The sequence below is a fragment of the Aedes albopictus genome, chromosome 3 (assembly GCF_035046485.1).
Source record: "Aedes albopictus strain Foshan chromosome 3, AalbF5, whole genome shotgun sequence".
Classification (NCBI taxonomy): Eukaryota; Metazoa; Arthropoda; class Insecta; order Diptera; family Culicidae; genus Aedes; species Aedes albopictus.
Genome location: NC_085138.1, coordinates 243,375,131 through 243,394,892, shown reverse-complemented (window position 1 = coordinate 243,394,892; position 19,762 = coordinate 243,375,131). Strand labels below are relative to the sequence as shown.

Here is a 19,762-nt window from a genome sequence, read left to right as displayed (position 1 = left end):
GGATCTTTTCGTAAAGGAAATTTCCTTGACTTCCTTGGGCATAGAGTATCTTCGTGCCTGCCACACGATATACACATGCAAAATGGTCATTGGCAGAGGAAGCTCTCGGTTAAAAACTGTGGAAGTGCTCATTGAACACTAAGCTGAGAAGCAGGCTTTGTCCCAGTGAGGACGTTACGCCAAGAAGAAGAAGAAGAAGAAGAACATCATTGTTTACGAAATGTGAGTGTCGAATCGAAAAAAAAACGTATCATTGATCGTCGAAACCCCCTCCCGCAGTAAATTTCTAGCTACGTCACTGTACCAAAAAAAAAACTCGGTTTCTATCATTTAATTAATTTTTTTTTCCAAAAAATTTCATTGGGCCCCAGATGTTTCGATAATTCTTAAAGGGGGTCGCCACCTCAAAAAGGTTGGGAACCCCTGGTTTAATAGGAGTCCGTTTAATATGAATTCGTTTAGTAAGAGGCTTGCCTAGCTAAACTAACGACAGCCATAGGGTTAGTAAGGATCATACTCCACCACCCTACGAGATGGCCGCCATCATCCACCCACCAAAGTACCAAAACCCACCGCCAGATGGACGGTTACCATCCTTGGGCGGCCATAAGGGGTGGCGTAATGGGACCATTAAGAAAAAGAAAATGGGATTAGGGGCGATGACTAGGTCATGAACCCCGAAGCGGTTGACGACTCCATGTTTCAGGCTCACTTATCTGAAGTCCGTCGATCAAGCAAGACAGTTCAAAATTTGAGAACGTTTGGAATTGGAAAAGTTGGTGATATTTGAAAAAAAGGATAGATAGAAAAGTGAGAAGTTATAGAAGGAGTTTGAAGAGGTGGAAACGAGACGAAAAGGACATCAGGCATCAGGCCACACAGTGAAAATCGCGATTTGATGGTGAAATGGCGGCCAAATCCAAGATGACTGCCAAAAATTTTTCAACTTCAAATGAAAGGTCTATACTTTTCCTTCATAGAAATGAGAAGTATTGTGTATGTTACAACATTAATTTTTGAGATAATATGCGATGAATTAGGCGGAATTTGATGAAATATCATCATTTTGTCATCTTGTCAGCCTCTTGGCAAACGAGGGGTCCATCAATTTAACCCTTAAAAGCCCTAGACCATAGCTTCCCAACCATCGTTTCGCGACCCCCCAACCGCTTGCAGGCACGCTTCGATTGTTTTACAAAAAGCACAGTGACGACAGACTGGGGGTCGCGAGAGCCAAGGTTGGGAACCGTAGCCCTAGACGAACCACTTGTTTTCAATCGGCTACTACTCAAAGACCATACAATCAAAACATATGAAACCAATTTCAAATTAAATGCGATTAGTTGGTTTTCCAATATCTGGCCCCTGACCCCTCCCCCCTTTCTGGGTATTGATAAATGCCTTGCCACGAGGGTATTTTTCGGAAATTTTATTGAATCTCACACATATTTTCGTTCTGAAATTTGTATTGTAAAATGTATTTGGCCATAACATGATCGTTATGTGCTATGGGCATGCCACCGCTACGGAACCAGTTCCGGACGTTCAGATTTCCAGGCATAATCTCCGAAGGAACCAGCTACATAGTGTATACTGGGGTTCGCATTCATAATCCTTTTTGGGGCTTCAAATATTGAATTTAGAGATATGATGTCTTAGAAGAGTTTATTCTATATACTTAACTCTTTATTTTGGAACTTTCGCTTCGATGATTAATCCACCTAAAGGTGCGATAGGAATTCACTTTTCTCGAAAATGAAGATGGAGTATTGGGTGTCTTCTATACAAAGTTGCAAAATAAGGTATTATTGAAAAGTTCGCCGAACAAACTATTAAATTATTTGCTCAATTTTAAGAGTTATGCGTCATTTTTTGTAGACGACCCCTTGAAATAGTTTTCTCTAGGGTTTTCTGATATGACTTTTTCTATAGGTTTTAAGGATTTTCCAGTGTTCCATAAAATATTTCTTTGTGATGGAATACACCTACTTCTGCCTTTTTCTTCATACTGGAATAACGCTCCAAGTGGAACAGCGCATGCATCTCAACTTGGAATGATTATAATACTCTTCCTGAAATTATCACTGTAATCTCTCATGCAATTATAGCTGAGATTTCTATATACAAAAAATGCTGTGATTTTTTCTAGGCATTTTTTAAAAATTTCCTGCTGTAATTCCTTCAGTGATTTCTACGAGGCACGGTGTGCTGAAACATGATTATTATCGAACTTGCATGAACCTCATATTTTTTTTCGTTAAAAGTTAGTATTAACAGTATAGAAATCGATGCTGAAGACTAGAAAATCTTTCATCGGGAAAAATTAAAATAAAATCGATTTGAGTATTTTAAGGTTTTTCCATACAAAATATGTTGAGAGGGAAAACAAACTTACTTTGTCTTTGATCAAAACTAGGGGTTTTCAGGAGTTGTTTCAGAAGCAATTATAAGAAAAAAGATCAAGAACTGAAAATTTATCACAAATCTGTATTCGATGTGCATACAATGTAACCAGCCCACTTTGGTATGCCGAATGTCATGCACGAAACCACATGGTGTCGTTAGGAATATATCGTTCTCCTTACGGATTAAGAAACAAAGAATTTTGTTAACGAATAAAAACCGAGGGATATTTTGTGAATTTTCTATTTATTACTACATACTATTTATTGTTACAATATTTCAACATCTGTTTAAAATCGCATACAACACTCTTTCATACAATATGAAGGCTATTGTACGAAACTACACAGTTTAGCAGTTTCTTCGGAAATTGAAGACTCGTTTTGGGAACTTTGTAATTTTCCCATTTTTTTGCAAAATCTTCATGTATGGCTTCGGTTGTTTGCTTCGAGAATTTTGCCAATCCAGTTTGCTTGCTAGAACAAAACTCTCCAACATGTTGATGTATTGTGTGGAACTTTGGAGTCCTTGGCAGCTTTGCCGATTTCCAAGCTTCACAAAACTCAATAATGTGTTGCTGGAAGTCATCTTGCAGCTTGACTCCGAAACAAGCATCAACTACCTTCTGTAATCCGTTAAGTACATATACATATTGCTTCAGGTTTGGGTCTTGGTCGTTTAAGATTTCTCGCTTCGCTAAAAGATTGTGAAAATGTCTTCCAGTGAACCCGAATTGGGCATGTCGTGTTGCACCTGAAACTGCCGTCCAGGATTGTGCAATATCATCATTGCATTCAGCAATGCCATTATATACTGTATTAACCATTCCCAAGAGCAGGTGTAATGACGGAGGTGCACAGACATCGAGAATATTGGTGGTACCGTCCCCGTGAAACAAAGGTATATTCACACAGTTCAAATAGAACTTGGCATTGTTCTTGATCCCCCCTTCGGCGTTCCATAAAGAGCTATTATGCTGGATTGAGTCGATCGTGCGTAGCGTACCAAATTTCTCACTCAAATCTTTCTTATTCACGGTGCAGAAAGCGCACGGGTATGTTGAACTGTAACTTATCACACCTGCGACAATGTTGATAATCTTCAGGTCGCCTTGAAAAGACATATTTGTTATATTTTACGATGAATAATTTGTTATATTTTACGATGAATGCATACCTGTTACAACTGCATCCAGGGTACCAAGTTCCAATTTTTTTTCCAGATTTTTGAAACATTGTCGTAGTTTTCTTGGACATTTTCAACCAATGCAAGAATGAAGCACCGTTTTACTCCAGAATCCCTGAACTCTGGCTGACCGGCTTCATAATTGTTTTCCATATTCAAGATTATCTTCAACGAACCTTGTCCTCCGTCAATCCCTATTAGTATGCGTGCGTCCTGAATATTACGACGATTTTTTACATATGCTATCAAGCTATGAATACTTCGACAGAAGATCAGATATTCCTTGTTAAGGTTGCCGCTTGAAGTTGAAAAAAACATTGACTCAACTTCAAAAAAATTATCAAGTTCGTGTGCGGAACTTGTAAGAAAGCTCTGCAAACTATGCTGTATCTCCACTGATTTCGATTCGCCAAGAGCTTGAGCAAGTTTCCGAGTCTGAAAAACAATGAAAAATTAAAAAAAAAATTAAGAACAAGTCCCACAAACCTTTCTTGTGCTCAGATCCAGTTTATTTTGAATTTTCAAGATCTGGTTGTGTGACAGACGCCGCTTTTCCGGATTTTTTTTCGCACTTCCTAGAATCTTTACTTTGGTCGGCTTTCCTCTGGAATTCTTCAAAACTACATCGCCGTTTGGAGCATTACTGGATCTCAGTGATTGTGCCAGAAGTTTACCGGTATCGTTACCAGCAAGGTGCACTAGATTTTTCTCTTTTGTGTCTTTTGAACAAGGATGCGATTTCCCTCGATGAACTTCTGATAAGCACTTTGAGCACAACTTAAGGTTGAAATTAGATTTTGGATTTGCTTTGTTTGGCCTTGACTTTGGTTTGCTCACCGGTTTGCTCAAAGGATTTTGGCAGGCCACCGTACACAAATTGCACGTATGTTTCGTTGACGTTTGTCCTCTCGTGACTACCGACGACACATCTTTACTAATCATGTAGTTTTATAGTTTTATGTGGTAGCCCTGGTATAGAAAACATATTTCTATGCATAATCATTTAAATTAAAAAGTTTATTATTACCTTCCGACCGCCTGTAGACAACTATGTAGCACTTGGCACACAAAGCTTTCGGGTAAATTTCTTCATTATCATTGTAATTAGGCAAAAAGAATTTCACTAAGGTTTGCTTTAGTTTGTCATACAGTTTTCTGGGAGATTTCGTTTTACCGAAACACAAGGCGCAAACTAAATTGCGGCAGGTTTCGTGGTCCAGCTTCATGTCCGCTGCAATCAAGTTACTGGGAGACAATGGGCGTGCAACCAAACCTTTTTTCTTAGATTGATTATTTTATGTTATCATGGTAACGTAAACTGTACTGAAAATGGTTGCCTAAATAATTATTAGCTCAATTGATCAACCTTTAATGTGTCACCTAGTTACAAGACTACGTACGTAGTTTCGTACAATAGCCTATGTATTGTATGAGAGAGTGTTGTATGCGATTTTAAACAGATGTTGAAATAATGTAACAATAAATAGTATGTAGTAATAAATAGAAAATTCACAAAATATCCCTCGGTTTTTATTCGTTAACAAAATTCTTTGTTTCTTAATCCGTAAGGAGAACGATATATTCCTAATGACACCATGTGGTTTCGTGCATGACATTCGGCATACCAAAGTGGGCTGGTTACATTGAATGCACACCAAATACAGATTTGTGATACATTTTCAGTTCTTGATCTTTTTTCTTATAATTGCTTCTGAAACAACTCCTGAAAACCCCTAGTTTTGATCAAAGACAAAGTAAGTTTGTTTTCCCTTTCAACATATTTTGTATGGAAAAACCTTAAAATACTCAAATCGATTTTATTTTAATTTTCCCCGATGAAAGATTTTCTAGTCTTCAGCATCGATTTCTATACTGTTAATACTAACTTTTAACGAAAAAAAATATATGAGGTTCATGCAAGTTCGATAATAATCATGTTTCAGTACACCGTGCGCGAGGATTCCTACTTTTTTTAGTATTTACCCTGTAATTCATGCTGGAAATCCACTAGATATTCCTTCAGGAATTTTTGCTAGGATTACTCAGGGAATGCTTCTGGCATTCATTCAGGAATTTCTGAAAGAATCTACCAGGAAGTCTTGTTGGAATTCCTCACCCAGTTTCTGCTGGCAATCTACAGGAATCCTTGTTGAAGTCCTGAAAGCAATTACTGAAGAAATCTCAGCTGATATTGTTTGAGAAATTCCAGCAAGAATTTCTGAAAAAAGTAGGAATATCTGAATGAATCCTAGCAAGAATTTCAGGTGATGTAGCAAGAGAAATTCCTAAAGGTACCTATCCTTGAAAAATCTTTGGAGAATCCACAAATGAAATTCCCATAGGAACCCTTGGAAGAATTACAGGCAGCATATGTAAAGGAATCTTTGGAGAAACCTCTAGGGCAATCCTTGCGAGAATTGTGAGAGAAATCCCATCATTAATTTGTGGAGGAATTCCAAGAGGATTTTATAAAAGACTTTTCCTTGGATTTTCCCAAAATTTACTCTATGCATTTTTCTGTGCATTTCTCCAGGAATTATTTCAGGCCCTCTTTTGCGAAAAAAAAACTCTAGAATGCTCAGCCCACATAAACTTCTACAAAAGTACCTCTTGCGATTTTTACACGGTTTTTTTCAATACATTCCTCTACAAATTTCACTTCAAATTTCCCTAAAAATGCCTGCTATGTTTAATCCACGATTTCCTCAAGTTGTAATTTATCCAAGAATTCTTCTGAGATTACCTCTAGACATTCTTGTTGGGATTCATTGAACTTTTATTGATAGGCTTCATCCAGCACCCACTACTATAACTTCTCTGTGAGTTTCTTCAGAAATTCACTCGGATATTTTTTTTTTCAGAAATACCTTCAGAATTTCTCTTGCACTTCTTCGAAGATTGTATCTATGGATTGTTTCAGGAATTCCTCTTTGTTTTCTTATTGGAAATCCTCTGCAGATTCCTTTGAGAAATTATGTTGAAATTGCTTCAGATTTCTCGAGGAATTCGTGGTGGGAAACCTCTTGGAAGTCTTGCTGGAATTCTTCAAGCATTTTATGATGGACATTATTCAGCAATTCCTGGAGGGTTTTAAAGAGCAATTACAGCAAATATCATCTGAAAATACTCTGGAAATCCCAGCAAAAATGCTTGGAGAAATCCTAGTAGGAGTTCTTGAAGGAATCCCAGCAAGAATTCATGGAGATATTTCGAGAGGATGTGGGTAAACTGAAGAATAATTTTTAAAGAAATTTCTAGCAATCTCATTAGGTATTCCTGGAATAATTCTATGAAGATTTATCAGAAGATTTCTACAGCAATTTCTGTAGGAATGACTGCTGGGGTTCCTCTGAAGATCCCTCTAAGAATCCCTCCAGGATTTCCTCCTGGAATTCTTCTCCAAGAATCCAGTAAACAGCAGAGATTCCAAAAAAATGCCTTTTGGAATTTCTCATGGAATTCTCCAATAAATATAAATATTGCTCTTAAAGTCCTGCAGAAATTGCAGGAAATTCAGGAGCACACCTACCTTAAATGTCTAGAAAAAAAAAACCCAGAAGCATTCCTGGAACAATTCCAGTAGTAGTTCCTAATATATTCACAAAAGGATTCCTAGTGGGAATAACTTATTTCTGAAGAAATCCAATAAATTACAGCAGGAATTACTGGAGCAGTCCCAACAAGAAATTTCTATTGGTAATGCAAGTTTAGGAGTCTAGGTACAAAGAGGTGTAAGTGACCATTTGTCGATTTTGTGTTGAACATACAAAAAAATTCTTATAATTTTAAGCTTTTAGGAATTTTTTCAAGACTTTTTTTTAGGATGAATTACAATAAATCGGAGAAAAATGGGTTGATGTTGAAACTATATAGATTTTGCATGGGATGAAAAATTCGTTAAAAATTTTAAGCCTTATTTACTCGAAAGTTGATTTTTGTCACTTACACCTCTTTGCTTCTAACTCCCTCAATTCTTGTGTGAGTCCGTGTAGAAATTTGTGGAAGAATCCCAAGAGGAATTCCTGGAAGAATTCTTGGCCAAAACCTCTGGAAGAAGTACAGGAGGAATTTTTGAGAGAGCCCATGGAGACATCCCTTCAAATGTTTCAATGAGAATTTCTGTTGGAATCCCAGCAGACATTCTTGAAGCATTTTTGAAATCAAAATCTTAATGTAACCCTGGAGGAATTCTTGAAGGAACACTTGAAGCTATTTCTTCAGCTATCCACGCAGGAATCACCCTGAGAAGCTCATCAGGTATTCCTGGAGGCAAGGAGTTTTAAACATATTTTTATGCATATTCCTTCTGTGATACCTTCAAGGACTCCTCCAGAGATATCTCCAAGGTGTTCTATAGAAATTCTGCTTGCGATTCATTTATAGATTTCTTCAAGGAAACCTTAAGATTTTTTTCTAAGAGTACCTACCAGCAGAAATCGTTGGTGTGTTCGACTGTTTTACGAAACATGTCTTGACAAAAATTAAACACTATTTATTTTATTTTGTCCGACGTTTCGGCCCGTTTGGGACCTTCTTCAGGGACTCAATAGTTACAGTGTTCTCGTCCAGTGTGGTTTGGTAGAACCTGTAACTGTCGATTTGGTTCGAATTTTCCCGCACAATCGCAGCCAAATTGAATGCCCTATCGGGGGAAATCCGTTCCGAAAATTGGCACTCGGGAATTTAGAACCTACTTCGAAAACGATCACCATTGCAATGGTGATACACATACATAATGCTCATTGGCACAGGAAGCTTTCAGTTAATAACTGTGGAAGTGTTCATATGACACCAATTTGACAAGCAGGTTTCGCCCAAGTTGGGACGCTACGCCAAAAAGAAGAAGAACATGCCATCAATCGGACTGGAAAGAAACAATTAAACATCAACATCGTTCTCACCATTCTTCCATGGGTAGAATAGGGTGTGAAAGCAGCACAAAACTATCATCTTATTATAGTAGAATGTGTAGATCACTTTCAGGTGATGTACAAAGTGTATGTAAGGCTGAACTGCCATTTGTAATCGGTTGAGAATTTGAAAACATAATTTTCTGGGTTTTACTGCACGATTTGGTACATTTTTTTGCATTGGAGACAATTAACTTCTTTAAACATAGGATGCGAATGAAGCGGTTATCTGTTTTGGCACATGGGATAATTATGCGTCCACCATCAATGCGGGTTTCAAAAGAAACTGTGGGAAACCCCCGTGCCAAATATAGCGTATGCAAAACTCAGATTAGATCACCTTGTTTCTACGAGCAAAAGTTGTAGGAGAAGATGGACATCGATGAGGAATACAAATACATGATTCGATAGTCAAGTGTGCTTGCTTAGAACTAGGTAAAATAGTGTGTGGCAGAAATGTAGAATAAAAAAAATCGGAGCTCAATGTGAACTCTATGGATATGCATTTAGAATGTGATAAAAGTTGGGAAAATACGTTGTGGCGCCAGTTTGGTGAAGGTAAGAAAATATTCCTCTAAAGATGGTTATCACTACGGATCTCGTGGATATGTATATCAATCGTGGATATGTAATGACAGTGGTGCAAGATGCTATTCAGAGATAGTGAAATACTCAAAAATGAAAATACTACAAGACGAAGTTGTGATTTGAGCATGATGTAGTAGAATTATATCTTTGTTAATGGAACATTTAATACATTAGGCTGAGTGTACCAGTTATGGCTATAGTACCTCAAATTCGCCATAGTTGATTTTCAACCTTTAAAGATACAAATCAATAAGAAAAAATTCGTGAACAACAGATCACGATCACAAAAGATGATTGCAATCATTCAAACTTCACAATTTGCTTAAATTATGGTAGAAATAAATCATTTTCCTTAACTTTTCGGCCTCCTTGCACCCTATTTCGCCATAGTGTACCAGTTATGGCAAATCCCATAAGGAATGCATGTAAATAGTGCGAAGTGGAACCCAAATTAACAAATGTGTCCATAACTGGTACAGGGTTCCTATCATTGGCACACGCCGTAATAAATACTAAAAGTGGTTTTGGTTCCGTTTTTATATTTTTCCTGTAAAGTATGAAAAATAATCAATCATTTGACTTATTGTTTACATTCGTCGGTCTTCTTCTTATTTTTGTAGAAATAGTTTTTCTTAGGTAGTGCGATAACTGGTACAGGCGCCCTATTGATAAATGATAAGACCGCTTTGTATCGAAAATAGTGCTCATTCAAGCAGTATAAATCAAACCTATCCTGATGTTAAGTAACAATTGAAACGATTCGGCATTTTCAAGCGCTCCACCATTCTCAGAACGTGCCTCAAGCTATCGCCTAAACAGAATCGCCGACTCCTCCATAAGCCACCCCAAACCGAACCAAACCATATGCAGCTAGCAACAACGCGAGAGAGTACAAGCTGTAAACCCACGACGACGGGCGGCGCGGCAACGGCCAAACTGTGGTCAAAGTGGCTATATGCACCATCGATCGGGTTGATGCTAAACCAACTTCCAGGCTGCAGCAGCGGCTGCACGAGCGGCGCGACTATACACGCCTGCTGCCGTTTGCCCCGAAGTCCGCGAGCGCGATCGTCTTGCGTACTTTTGGCGCACTTTGTTCAGTCGCAAACGCGATTTGATTCCAAACGGACGCAGCACCGACCGGGGGACCGTTGAGGTTCAGCGTGTGTACGCGCGCGCGTGTTTTTCATCTCGTTCGTAGGTTTTCGATTCGATAGTGGTAAGAAGGTGTCGATTGGCGCTTGTCGCCCGTGTTAGCCCCGCGAGAAGTAGATTAAGAGTGGGCTTGAGTGGGCTGGGCAGGCATGCAGTTAGCTGCTAGACGGATAGTTCGTGCCCTGTGGCCTATGGATTGGAAGTGAAAAGTGTTTTCGGTTCCTGGGGCTTGGGAAAATTGGAGTGCGTGTCCCGAGCGGAAAGAAACGGCTAATGATAACAATTTGTGAGGTCTGCAGACTACCAATAAACTGGCACGGATCTGGAGCAAAGTTGATTTTAATCGATTGAGTAGTTTGGGAAATTGTGGTGTAACTGCGAAAATGTGAAACATTTTGTAATAAGGAAGTGAAGTGAAATATCCACAATCAAATCTAAACGAAAATCAACACTGGATAGGACCTTTGTATTCAATTTTCAACTACATTGTGTGTTTTGAAACCAGTCTACGAAGCAGAATCAAATAAAAATTCAATTGAAATTGGTTGAAACTCCTTAATATTGAAAGATGTCAGAAAACTGATAAAGAGTAAACTAATGTTCTGGCCCAAAACTGCAACACAAATGAAAAAAATGGGTTAATATTTTTGCATAAATTATCGGAAATGGTCAATCTTGCCTTAAATATCTTAAAAGCGCATAACTTAAGCTGACACGAAACGACCGAAACGTGTGCGGCCTAGTTTTGGCTGAATGGCTGTCAAACGATATTCAACCAAATGAAAAATGCATTTTGCCTTCCCCTGCATAGGATCTGAGCTATATTTAGACAGTGTTCGGAAACAAAAAAAAGCGTCTGTTGCAACATGTTGAGGAGCTTCTCAAATTTCTTTAACGAGTTAATTGTTCCTTTTATGACTTTTTTTATATGTAAACTACATTTTGGAGTAAATCACATCTGATGATGTTTTGTGAATTTCAAGCCACCATTCAAAGTGTTCAGTTTATTCATTTGTTTTTATCAACTTTTAATATATCAATTTGGAGATCTGTTTGTGGAATATTTACCTACACTGTGGTGCATAATTGATCGGACAAACGCCGATTTTCATTACATTTTTGCAATATTTTCAACGCCTTGCCACGCCCAGACCTGTGAACGAAAACATTTTATACTTCGTATACACAAAATTCAGCATATTTGTAGTTCCGTGTCAAAAATTGAGCTCATTCCAACAAAGCAAACCATAGTTACAGCATCTTAAACTTGGCCATTTTGTATGAAAATCGGCGTTTGTCCGATCAATTATGCACCACAGTGTAACTTTGTTATACAGTAAATGTATTGGCATCCAAAACTACACAAAATCCAATAGACGGGTGTGGATATCTTTGTGATGTGCTTTGTCCAACCCAAACTTTTCTGAAACTTAGATAATAAGGTCAACACCTATTTTTTTTTTGGCAGAAAATGCGAAATATATTGCGAAGAATCCAAATATTTCGACAGTGGAGGCGACGGCATAATTGGCGTGACCTAATTATTTTTTTAGTGGAGTACTACATCTAGTAATTCAGAAAACCTCTCTCTCTCTCTTCTTGGCGTAACGTCCTCATTGGGACAAAGCCTGCTTCTCAGCTTAGTGTTCTATGAGCACTTACACAGTTATTAACTGAGAGCTTCCTCTGCCAATGACCATTTTGCATGTGTATATCGTGTGGCAGGCACGAAGATACTCTATGCCCAAGGAAGTCAAGGAAATTTCCTTTACGAAAAGATCCTGGACCGACCGGGAATCGAACCCGTCACCCTCAGCATGGTCATGCTGAATACCCGTGCGTTTACCGCCTCGGCTATATGGGCTATATGGGAAAACCTCAATACTGAATAATTCGTTTCCTGTACCTTAGTACAATTTTCAACAAGTTCGTGTAGAAAGTTTAAGCGTGTGTAAATCAGAGGTTTTGATAAAAATTATCTTCATAAGTGTTGTGCTATAAATTTTAGAGAGAATCCTTGTGGACGTTTATCAGGAAATTTTTAAACAAGTCTTCTAGATAGAAATTCACATTTCTCTGCTAAGGATATTCTTTTCTAAAACTCATTTGAGACCAGTGCTTGGAACAGTACTGTCATGGTAAAATCTGAAGTTTTTGTTGGAGTTCTGTTAGGGTTCTTTTCAGGAATTTCTCCAGGGTTTCTTTCAGGTGTTTCTTCGGGAATTCCTCCAGAAAATTTTCAATAGATTCTTCTGGAAGTTCCTCGAAGGAGCTTTCTAGAAGATCCTTATATATTCCTCCACGGGTCGTGAACTTCTCTAGAGATTTATAGAAACCTTCCTTCAAGGATTCTTTCAGAATTTTTTCTTGCGGCCCCTAAAAATCCATTAGGAGATTACGGAAGTTTATATTGAACTCACTTCAGGATTATTTTCTTGGCGTTTCTCCGGGAAAATCTCATGATTATCTCTTCTTGGAATTATTACACAGCATTCTCCAGTTTTCCAGGGAAATTTCCTTTTGAGATTCCTTTAAGAATACTTCACAAGTTCTTCTAGGAAAATTGTGACAGGGAACTTTATCTACTAATAGTATTTAGATATTGTGCAAGATTTTTTTTTTTCAAGATTTAAGAAGTATCTCTGGAAGTTCTTCCGGGGTTCAAAAATTCATTAAAAGACTTATTCGAGAATTCTCTTGCACATTTTTCTGCAATTTATGCACGGATTTTCGAAGATTTTTATTGAAAGATTCCTTCAGAAACTTCTTCGTGATTTAATTCAGAAATTCCTCAAGGATGTTCTTTAAGAATGCCTTTAGTGATTTTATCAGAAACTCCAGGATTTTTGCCATTAATTTTTCAAAAAAAAAAATCTTATAAAACTATTTTAGAAATTCCTTTAAAACTATCTCAGGAGTTTTTTTTTCTACCCTTCTGTTGGGGAAACAAATCTTTACGTCGAATTAACTGAACTTTTGTGGTGAATCTCAGTAGTTCCTCCAGGTGTTCCCCAGGGACCTTTTCGAAAGCTACTCCAACGATTGTTTCTTAAATTGTTTTAATAAAATTTAATCTCATCAGGAAGATTAAAGCATTTTTTAGAAATTCTTCAGATTACTCTCGAAGAAGAATTCCCTAAGGAATGCCCAAAGGAATCCCTGGAAACATTTCTGGAAGAACCGCATGAGAGTTTAATAAAAATTCTTCGAGGCATTTATTCGGTAACCTCTGACTAAATTTTCCAATGAATTCCTTGATGAATGAAAATTATTAAAATAAAAAAAAACATCCATGGACAAATGTTTGAGGTAATCTCTTGCTGACACTCATAAAAAATCCTTAAACTACTGGAGGAGTCTTTAGTGATATTTCAGAAGGAATTCCTTTATAAGTTTTTAATGCAATCCATAAAGAAATTTCTGAAAGGATCCTTTGAGGATTCTTTTAAATAAATTGTTTATCTTATTCGTGAGGAAAACTCTAAAACGAATCTGTACAGGATTATATGAAAGAATCCCAGGGAACTTTCTGAAATGGTTCTAGAAAGAGCTTTCAAAGAATATCTGGAAATTCTCCCGTAGAAACCCAAGGGGAACGACTTCTCCTTTGCTAACCGAAAAAATCCGCATCTAACCGTTGCTAACCGTCGTCAACCGCGTCTTACTGCTGCTCGGTTAGCAGCGGTTGGCGACAGTTAGGAACGGATATATGCAGATTTTTCGGTTAGAAAAGGAAGTGTCGTCCCCCTGTAGAAACCAATGATGGAATTCCCACAAGGATTATCTATTATTTATTTAGATAAATTCCAAGAGAAACCTCTTACCAAAATTCATAAAGGATGTTTAAAAATATTTCCCGGAGAAAATTATGAAAATATTTTTCAAAAGAATCCCTGAAAGAATGTCTTGAGAAATACTCTTTCACTCTTCAATCACTCAACCTAGTTTACACCTCTCTTGTCCAGTAGGGCACTGCGTGAGCGATTCCAACTGGAAGCTGTACTTATACTTTGTACAGCGCCTAAATGTATTCTATTCTAATTCTACTATATCGAACTGGTTGCCGTTGCGCTGCTTTCATTTTCTACCCTATCATGATCAGTGTTGGTAAAATCACACTCAAAGCACACTCATGAACCGCTCATGCGTGAGTAAACTCGCGCGCGATTCTGAATCATTTTCTCACGCGTGAGATTTTCATGCAAAATCTCGCTCTCACGAGTCAAGCGCCGAAATCTCGTTCGCTTGTAAAACGAATCCAAATCAATTTGAACGACATCCAATGTTGTTGTACGATAGGTTTGCATTTGTTCTGTCATATAATCCTAAAAACTTCGATGTAATCAATAAGAACACCAAGAAATAACACAATGAGTGAAATCGCGAGTCAACTCATGCATGATTTTTTCGGTGGTGAGTTTGGCGATTCAAGAATCGCGCGTGAAACGACTCAAGCATGAGATTTGAGAATTTGAGTTTTTACCAACACTGATCATGATAGGATGATGAGCACGAGGATGTTGATGTGTGGCTGTTGGTTGTTCCTGTTTCCAGTCCGATTGGGGGTCCATTATGAGTTGCGTACGCCGATGTCTATGTATTTGGGTCCGTTTGAGCCATGGGCTCAGAAGTAGCCAGACCAGATTTGTCCCGTTTACACATGCTGGAAACTCAACAAAAAGAACAGCAATGTCTTAAATAAAACATAAATATATGTTGTTGATAATGCTATTTTAGCTGGAAAGAATAAAAAATTAGTCAAAAACATTGGCATGGTTCTAGTGGCGACTATTTGAAAATTGAGTTGTCCCGTTAAATACGGGACGGATGGTCAGCCTACTCAGAAGAGGGTCAGTGTCAGCTGCTCTCAGGTGGAAAGAGCAACTGGCGAAAGTGCCGGGGCTGGGATCGAACCCATGATCATCTGCTTATGAAGTAAACGTGCCACTGGTCCCGACTACAGAAATACTCTTATCTCTGTAAAGGTCCTTTAAAATTTCCAAGGGAATGTATGTAAAACTGATTGTGTGTCATTTCCAAGAAATTCATTCCCCAGAACGACATTCCCCAGAATGCCGTTCCCCAGAATAACCCGATCCCCAGAAAACTATTTCCCAGAATAGGACATTCCCCAGAAAATATATGAAAATCAATATTTCTATGGGACTCAAGGTGAAATGTTAATTTTCAGAGCTCTAGGTCATTCGACAGACACCAGTGGAAGACCACAACACTTTAGCGTGGGATATATCACTTAAATATCTTGAAAAATTAAATATAATTGAATGAGAAAATTTTCAAACGAAAATGGATCAATAAAAATAGTGCAGCAGCCTTTTCTCAGAAAAAGGGTGTATTTCTGCAATTATGTCAATCATTTTTTCAAGTTCTAGTTTCAAACATATCAAATAAAAAAACTATTCAATTTGTCAGACAGTGATTGAAAGCGCTGCTCGAATCAACGAGGGTGGAAATATGAAGCACCTCATGATGGTTATTCACAAATATTAGAAATCAACTATTTCATTTACCTCCCAGACACTGACAGTCTATTAAACCACCATATCCATAATTTCCGATGTATCTTTCTCAAACTTGATTCCGATATTAAAAAAAAAGATCATGAACAATTCCGGGGAATATCCTATTCTGGGGAACGGTTTTCTGGGGATTAGGTCATTCTGGAGATTTCTTTTCTGGGGAATGCCCATTCTGGGGAATGGCATTTTGGGGACGGCATTCTGGGGGTTGTTTTTCTGGGAATTGACCAACTACCTGTAAAACTTTTTAGGAATGGTTGCAGAAGATATTTCTGAATTTATTAAAGAATCCGAGTGAAAATTCCCAATGTTATCCTTGAAAGAGTTTCAGGAAGAATTTCTGGTGAAATGCATGGAGGAATACCCAGCAGTACTCATAAAGGAATCACTATATGATTTTTTTACAGAATTCACTGAAAAAATATCTACTGGGATCACTACACAAAATAATGGAAGAACTTGCTTAGGAGGGAAAGGGGGCATTTCTAGTAAATCAATGGAGCCATTTTAGGAGGTTCTCCATAGAAATACTTTGGAAATTTTATGGAGGAACTTGAATCATCATTAAAAAATATTTCCTTAGGAACATTCGATTTTTTTAAGAACCCTTGGAGATGTTTCTGTAAGCATTCTAGACTCTTCATTTGCTAAAAATATGACGCAAAACAAACCATAGATGGTTTTCTGAAAGAATCTCTGGAAGAAAATCTAAAATAAACCATGGAGGAGTTTTTTAGGCATGATTTTCTTTTAGAAGAATTCATGGTAAAATTTCTAGTTGGACCTCTATAGGAATTCATGAAAATTTCATGGAATATGTACCTTCAAGAATGTCATTCTTCATTTGTCATGAAAATATTCCAAGAGACATAAAAAGAATATGTAGGAGTATATGTTTGTGGACCGATTTAGAAAACTGCCAAAAAATTTGTAGATGATCCGTTATGGTTTACAAAAGAGACTCGCTTAGTACTTAAAATAGAATAAGTGAGGATTTTCAAAGTATTGCTGTAAAAAATCTTTAAAAAAAATCACAAAAAAATGTTACAAAAGATTCACAAGAAGAGCTTCAAAAAAAAAAAAATAGAAATTGTTTAAGAATTACCACTTTTATTCCTATCAGGTTCAAATTGGTGGTTCGTTTAGTGTTAGCGACGTGAGAAATTCTGTTCGACGGCGTGTAAAAATATGAACAGCTTCACGCCGGGCCAATTTAACTGGCGGTGGTGACGCGGAAAAATCGTCGGCGACGGCGGCGCACACGTTTAGTCAAGCCACTGAACCTGATTGAAGCCTCCTGTAATCCCGTTCCACCCTCCTCAAAACCTCTCTAAAACATCCTTAAGTCACCTTATATGCCATATATACAGATTTATCTCTATTATACAATTTTTTGTGCATCCGTACAGATTTCAGTTTATATGAAGTGCAGAATTTTGAGCTAGAGGGGCTATGTTATTTTTGTATGGAATATAGATTTTTCAGCAAAAAATTGTATGGGATACAGCAAAAACTCAACAGGCATCCCTGATTGAGACTATCCCATAAGCTTTCCTTTTCTCTTAAATTCTCCTTAAATCCTTCTTGTCTTCCTTCATTTAAATCTCTCCGTAACCCGTTTTTATCGATCCCATCCAGAAGCTTATAACAAGATTCAAACAAAACTATGGCAACAGTCATTCAAAATAACAGAAATCGATATAATTTTGTTGTAAGGGGTGATACACAAATTATGTAACACAAAAAACCTTGTCTCTACGTCATATTTTTTGTAAGGGACCTCACCATTGTTTGTATGGGTAAGCCCTCCCGATCTCATAAAAGCGTTACGTAATTTTCTGCTCGGCCCCTAAGGACTTTATATGTGAATATCCGTTTCACGTCACCCGCTGCAACAGTTCAACTGTGGACTATTGATTGATCGCAGGTCCGGGTGCAGCGCGAACTGAAAGAAAGAAGAATGAGATGATATGTCAAAATCATGACGAAGTGAATTGTTGTACAAACTTATTTTAGCATGCAATTAGGGTAGTGGAGGTATTTTGGACCGGGCAAATATTTTGGCCCACTTATAGGAAGTTTTATAATATTTATCATATAATCTCTACTTAATCTTGGAAAATTTTTATTGGAACACGAAAAGTATTCAACTATGTGGTGACCTTTATTTTGGATGTCAGTAAATTTATTTTTGCGTTTTTTTTATTTTAAGTTAAAGCTAATTCTATACTTCGGATGTCAGTTAAATATGCTGTTCAGAATGAAAAGTATAGAAAATGTTTTCACTTCCAATAAAATGCACAGAAAAACACCAAAAGCAAGGAAGGTGACAAATTTGTAGTCAGCTTCGAAGAGGTATTTAATTTTACAAATACATATTTATTTCATGTGAATGTAGTTATGGCCTTGTAAGAACTCAAAATAAAGTGTTCTTAAGCTTGGTGGAGCGGTAATATTTACTGAAATGGGTGGTTTGAGGGATGGTCAAAATAAGTTCAACATAATCAGATGTGGACATATTTTGGCCCACCTGTCAGATTCATTTCTCCAGTTTCTTCTAAAAGGGAGAAAACATTTTTGCCAACGCGTACTCTGAAAACAAATAAATAGTATAAGTTGGGACCTACCGTGATCTGGGTTGTAATACGTTTATTTCATAATGAGATTGTCATGGGTTCAATTTGTTCTAACAGCTTTTCCACAAGTTAAAAATTTCAGGTGTTCAGCCATTCAATTTAGAACAGTTATCCTTCTTGGCAATTAGTTGATGACTGAGACAATGTGTTATCCTTATGCATGTTTGACAAATTACGTACCATTGTAATTAATTAATTTTTGATGGCCTTCCCACTCATTACAATATGTGTAGAATGCCCTTATGTATAACAAAATCACTAGAATTTCACACTTCCTTTGAAGCGTTACGTAATTTATGCATGGTGACTGAAGTCATGCAATAGTTAATGAATTTACGTTTTGCATAACATTTTTTTATGAAACATCATACTACAATGTGTAAAAACTGGCGATTTCAACAACATTTATTCATTATTTTGCGTTACGTAATTTTTAAACATTCCCTGCCTCAATAAGTGAATAAAAAGTTGTAATACTCACGTAGTTTAACTATGTGTAATGTTTTGCTAAGGTGTCTTCATGTCATCATCCAATTAAAATTTAATGAGGTGGGCCAAAATATGTTCACTTGGTGGTCCAAAATAAAGTCAGGTGGTCCAAAATAGAACCCCTTCAGGAGTTTTGATATTTCTCGTATTTACTACAACAATTTTGAGTTCTGGTTGGCCTTTTTCGACAGAACACATGTTGCTCTAGGTAATGCCTACTGAAATTATCCATGTTTTATAGTGAAAACCTTATTTATTCGCTGAATTGTTCATCCACTTCCTAAAGGGGTCCAACATATCTCCTTTACGCTATTAGCGAACGTTGAAATTGATTATTAAACTATTAAAAATAAGATTAAATTATTCTCACTACCGTCGTTGGGGGTGAGAATGGGTCAAAAAAGGATACTCAAAGATTAATTGTTAAATAACAAATGCAATTGAATTCGGAATAACTTTTTATTTGGTATGTATACTCTTCTATGTGGTAATGATAGTTTAGCAAAAAAGTATCACATTATATGCATTACTTACTAAACTACAAATGATTAAAAATTGACCCAATCTCACCCCTTAGAGGGGGTGAGAATGGGTCAAAGTATTCGAAGTCGCCTATCTAAGAATATAAGTTAATTTTATTGATCATATCTAGTAAATATATTTAAAATACAATGTAACCATGACGAATAAAAACTAAGGTAATTTTAAAAGATGATAAACCCACCTAAAAGGGTTAATACAACCGAAAAAACCCAGATTAATCCACCTAGTGGTGATAGTGCCTTTCTCATTGAATATGTACTCATGGTCTTTCCTTCGACGTTAGCCGAAATGTTCGAAATCCTGGGAACACTTT

General features: G+C 37.2%; 1 protein-coding gene across 2 annotated transcripts in view; it reads left to right on the top strand.

The window, feature by feature from the left end:
* Positions 1-10,093: 10,093 nt before the first annotated feature.
* LOC109412618 (phospholipase B1, membrane-associated-like) overlaps positions 10,094-19,762 on the top strand; it is a 48,239-nt gene continuing 38,570 nt past the window's right edge. The window contains exon 1 of one of the 2 annotated variants that reach the window (XM_029868569.2): positions 10,094-10,283. The gene's annotated coding sequence lies outside the window, so the exon portion shown is untranslated. Of the gene's footprint in view, positions 10,306-19,762 lie in introns of both variants that reach the window. The other variant, XM_029868568.2, reaches the window with a different exon arrangement.